Raw genomic sequence first — 6,049 nt, forward strand, 5'->3', positions numbered from 1 at the left:
AATGTTTCACCCAACTGTTGCAGTGAGGGGTATTTGGACCACAGCCTCCAAAGCAAGAGCTGATGTAGAATGTGTATGTTATTTACAGGACAGAAATAGCACCTTTTTTGGTTAAAAACATGTTCTTGCATCACCTTGTTTTTATGATGATTACTTTTGATTTAGTCATCTGAAACCTGGCAGAAGGGAAAATAAAGGGGAATTTTCTGTGACTTACAACACTGTCCATTAGGTTTGGGCAGCTCAAGAGACCTCTCTGACCAGTACAAGCTGAACACCACGATGACATTTCCTTCTTTCTTCTCATGTACCAGCTTCGAAGACTTAACTGCAATCTGAGAGTTCTCCCAAAGAACACACCACTCCTCTTCCTAGTGGTGTTTTTGAGGACCAACAGTTTCTGTACTTCCATGAAGTGTCAAAGTCCTTGTTCAACATAACGTCTCTGATCCCGACTTTCTCCCATGTTTTTGCTTTTGAAGTCCCATTTGTTTTTAATGGAAGAGCAAAGCTGCATGTGTGAAAGACAGATGACTGCAACGACTCCACATTCATAGGAGAGAAATCTTTGCAGTTAATGTCTTGATTTGGTAGAATGACATTGCAGAAAAGGTGACTTCTCAAGTCTCTGTCACCTTTTGAGAAGGATGTGAGAAATGCGAGCTTGTGCATGGTTTTGGTAGGGTCTTGTAATAAGTTCTTACCCAGCTGGATGATAATTCTGCAGGAAACACATCACCCCATCCCTGACTAACCAGCAAATTGAGTGCACCTTGGAGAAGGAAGGACCCAGGCCAGTGGTGAGACAAACAAATGAGCACAGTATAAACCACTGCCCATCAAACCATCAGCTCATTTTTAAACAGACTGCTGGATTTAACATTGATAAAGTTGAAAACAAGAAAAAGGAAGACAGTTCTTCAGCACTAAAGGCAGCAGCAGAATTTTTAATATTTATTTTTCCAAAAGAGCATATAAGCATAGGACAAGAAAGCAACTAATTACTGGACAAAAAAACTTCAGAATTATTTCTACCTTCCCCTCACATAATGTGATGCCTTTGGGTCCAGATTCCAAGCTGATTTATGGAGAATATATTTGCCTTCAGCATCACACCCATCTCTTGAACTTGTCCACCCAGGCCGCTGCAGACACTATGTTTTGTAAAACTGAAAAAACAAAACTGTTTCACTTTTAATTCTGGTAATCATGATTGAGCACAGGCCACTCCTCTGAGTATTCCAGGCAGTGCAAAATGGTTTAAGATGGTGAACACTACTGAAGTCATGGAGTGTACATGGGAGCCTTTACCTTTGATTCCAGTGGCTTCAGCTCAGAACCCAAGAACAGCATGGAAAGTAAACATCCTGATAAGCAATATCCAGACTGCCTCTGTTAGTACAGACCAAGACAGAATTTGATAGAGAAGGAAGGCAGGATTGGTGTCTCCCATTTCACAGACAGTCCCTATGAATTCCAGAGGTTCTTACAAGTGTTACAGAGTTCTGTGGAGCAAAGCTACATAATTATGAGCTGTGATTTCTTTCAGATACTTATAAAATTGAAAACACTTTTTATGTAGTAAATAAATAAGGCCCTCCCCATATAGTGCAATAAAATGAGCAGATTATAGGTTCAGTACTGTACCCAATCTATTCCTTTCAAAGCCTCATTGTTACATCAAAGGGTTTGTGGTTCTGTTCCTCTCTCAACCAGACATGGATTGCATTCAAGTTACTTTTTATGCTAAATACCATTCATATTGTGTATATTCTTTGTATAATTACCAGCTATAAAATCTGCACCTTTGCTTATGAGGATAATGAAGTTAGAGTGCAGGGACTGGCTCTCCATCTCAAATTTCATAATAAACCCTGGATGCCTTCTCACTGCATTTAATCAATGCAAATAACCAGACCTGGCATAGTGTCACTGTGACATCCTGCAGGCTCTATTCTGTCAGTTGGGAGCAGGATTTGGAGATCTCAGTATTTTTAAACCATGTTTCTGAAATAGTTGTAAAATGATCATTACCATGTCAGTACCCCCCACCTCAGAGCCATGCTAGTGGAGAATAAGCAATTTCCTGCTCTTTGTCCCCTGAGTCTCAACCTGTCTGAGAGCTGCTGTGTGCCTTTTAAAGGTCTCCTGAGTTAAGCACCTCAAAGGCAATCTGAGAACTACTTTTGAAATCTTGGCCAGAAAGCTGCAATGTACTCTGTGAGATACTTCCAGCTAGGAAAAGGACAAACTCAACAGAGCTCTTGGGGGAGAGAAAGTTCCAAGACTCAACAGGTGTCTGCATTCTGTACTGTAAACTGTGGTTTAACACACCATTTCTGTGAACTCTAGAAATGGGAGGGGAAAACAGAAAATAAAAGAGAAAGCAGCGCTTGCAGTTGCAGTTGTGGAAACCAAAATACTCTATTTTTAAGCATGAAAAGTCACTCCCCAGACTGACTCAGTATAAGGAAGATGGCTCCAAAAGATACAACCTTTGCCTCTGCTCACCATCATGACACAATATTTTCCAGACTGTTTTCAGTTTTCCTTGTTCCTTGTTTCACACTAGCTGAGACATAGACCACTTTCTGTAGATGAAATGACTGCTAAGAAATTGAAGCAAGACTGAGAAAATCCCACATCTTGCGTGATTTTATTTAATGCAGAATGTAAGTCAACCTCATCAGCCACAAGAATTTATTGTCAATTTTTCATCTTTTAAAATCCATTCTGTAGAAGGGGAGAATATTAATCAAAACACCAGCAGTTTTAAACTCCTCTCAACAAGAATGAGTACCAGAGATGGTGCAAAATATAAGGTGTAACAATAAAAAGATATTAAGTGCAATGTTTTTTAAACAGATGATGCTGAACCCCAGCAGAAGGAAGCCCAAAGGTAATGACGCCACTCAGTCTGAAGTTGTGCAGCTGCAGCTGAAAGAAAATATTTTATATGGGGTAGTGATTTAGCCTCAAGCTGTGCCAGGGGAGGTTCAGGTTGGACATCAGAAGGAGTTTCTTCACAGAAAGGGTTGTCAAGCATTGGCAGGGGCTGCCCAGGGAGGCTTGGAGTGCCCATCCCTGGAGGCGTCCAAGGAAGGGCTGGAGGTGGCACTCAGGGCTCTGGGCTGGGGACAAGGTGGGGACTGGGCACAGCTTGGACTCCATGGGCTGGGGAGACTTTTGCCTGAATGATTCTGGAAGCACCCAAACCAAACTGGCTCAGAAGCTGCTGATTAAATAAACAAAAATCAAATTAATCCTTTTCAGAATGGATTCATGCAGAACATGAAGGCAGATTCTTCTGGGGGAAAAGTCACCCAGGCTGATAGTTATAGAAGGGGTAAGTTCAGTGTCCACAGGTGAGGGCAGCAAATAGCAGTCCCAGAACTTTCCTCTTCAGACTCTACAAGTGCAATGAGCAATGCCAGGGACCTCTCCCCCATTGACAAACACAAACACTGTTAAGCTCTTAGGTGCAAGTGACAGATGCCTCCCTCTGCTTCTAAACTTTTAAAAACTTATTTTAAATATCAAACACAATTATGAGGAAAACAGAAAATAGTCCTCAAAGAACAAGGTTTTTTCTAAAGTTAATGTGTCTGCCCTGCTTAATCACAAGATGAAAGGAGTACTTGATGACTGGTGTATACTTCAGTTAACACTATTTCATAAAACTTGGCTTGACAGAAGTATAAGATAAATTAATCAAATAATACAAAAGTCGAAAGATGCACCAGCTGGCTCGTGCTCCAGCAGAGGCAGATCAGCTCTGAGCAGCAGGCAATGCTGCAGGAAAGGGATAGACCAGGTGGGCAGTGCAGGTCTGTGTCCAGCAGTGCTGTGGGTCAGGGACTTGCTTTAGACTGCTCTGGCCAAGATACTGCTCACCCCAAACCATCCCTGTCTTTGGGGTGACACTGAAGAAGGACACGACACTGTGGAGCATAAAGCTCTAACAACTCATTCTTACAGTTTAAGGTCAGGGACTCTCACAATGAATAGATACTATATTGAGTATTTAAGACTCAAAGATGTGCTGCCTGTTCAGTTTGCAGCTTATCAAAGCTTTATATGAAGGCACAGTTTATAATGCCACGTTCTTTTACAAATAAGAAACTGTTTCCTCTAAAAAAGATATGAGAGAATATTATTTGTTTCTCCCAGAAATAGTGTGCATTCCTCTTCTTTACAGCATCACAGTAAAGATTACTTCCTTATGACATTTGAAAATGAGCCAAACACCACGGAGGAGAGATTTTTGTTTAGCATCAAGTCCTCATGCTCAAGTGTCCCTAAACAAAAGCAATGCCTGTGACATAACCCACCATGTGAGGAAGTTTACAAAGTGCTAAAGAATGACTTAAAGAATATTCCATTACTGACAAATAGTGCTAAGCAAGGCCTGGCCTGAGTTGTAAATATTCTATTCAGTACCCACAGGGCTCAAATTACTTTGGTGGCGAGTGGTAATGGAAATCAGTAACACTTCTGACACAAGAATGTGATCAGAAGTGTATTTGTCTCTGGCCACATAAAGGGTGGAATGCTATCCTGGATGTTACATAAATCAGGAATTAACAATCTTGTCCGTACCAAAACCTGAAATGAATAAATTCATTACAAAAATAAATAAAAGGGAAAGATTTGCACTACACAGGAAGCTTCTGCATGAGGCTCCAAGGCTGGTAATACCAAAGTGGTCTTTACTATTTCTCTGTGGACTTAAACACTAAAAATACATTGACCAACCTACTGCTACTGCTCCATCTTTTGACATGTTGCTTTCATATTTGTAATGTACAGATTATTCACACACAATTTCAGCTTTAAGTTTCCAAGGCCGTGCATACACAAAACAGAAAGTATAGCACCAGTGTTGGTTCTGGCCTTAGACTGGATGTTGGTAAGTCTGTAAAGTGATTTAAATTATTAATTCTCTATACTTCAAGAATGTAAAGCATGATATCACTTTATTAATCAGAAGTCTCCCACTGTCTTTCCTTGTTCTAATGTTTGTCTTGCCCTTGCATAACAAGCCTCCAGTGAAACTCTCACTACCTTAATCAAGAGTTGCCTGCACACAACATTTGAACTGTTAACTTCACTCAACTCCTAATTGTGGAGTACCCAGGAGAAGTTATTGACTCAAGATCCTACTGGAACTAGCTGCAAAAGTGTTTTTGGCAGTGTTTTGGGGTTACTGCAATCACCTATCAACGGCTCATCACTTACCAGAACTGGCACAGAAATGGGTTCCTCATTGCAGTAAAAGAAACTGAAGCCTATGAATACACTTGTTTCCTTTTACTGACATTATCCCTTGCTCTGTCAGCAGCCTCGTGAACATCATGAGTTTTTTAAACTCTTCAAAAATAATTACAGAACACAACACTGCCTCATTTACCCACCATCTTTATGGTCAGAGATTCTGGAGGACTGAAATTGGGAACACAGGTGCACCAGTGTATTTGGGGTTGCTATTTTCTCCCCAGTTGCTACAGCAGAACCCGGGAGGACGCTGCCTGTGACTGTGCCTTTGTCCCCGTGGGCAGTAATTGCCAGCACAGCAGCACCAAAGGAATAGGGAACAGCTCTTCAGGCTCAGCAGGGCCGGGGGGCAGAGAGGCAGAGAGATGCTCAAACACAGCTGAAGAGAACTCACTGTGTAACTCTCAGGTCAGGCAGGTCAGTGAGTGATAAATTTGGACAATTCCAGGGTTAAATGACTTTTGAGCAGAAGTTTTTGGAATAGTAATTTTGGTTGAAAGTACTGAAGCTCTGCCCAAAACCCCTTTCAGAGTTCTCATCTACATCTGGGTTACTATAACATCTTTGGTCTGAAATTATGCTGCTGGAGAATGGAATTTGTATAATGTCCTGAAAACATAAAAGCCTCAGCTCTGCAGCTGAAGGACTCTTCAGTCCAGTCATTACAGAAACATGTCTGAGGTACTGGAGTTACTATTACAAGAAGTAAATAGTTATTAGCATCCAATCTCCTCACCAGCAGAAAAATTACTTGTATATTGAGTAAATAAAGTTA

Source organism: Camarhynchus parvulus, chromosome 19, assembly GCF_901933205.1.
Source record: "Camarhynchus parvulus chromosome 19, STF_HiC, whole genome shotgun sequence".
Classification (NCBI taxonomy): domain Eukaryota; kingdom Metazoa; phylum Chordata; class Aves; order Passeriformes; family Thraupidae; genus Camarhynchus; species Camarhynchus parvulus.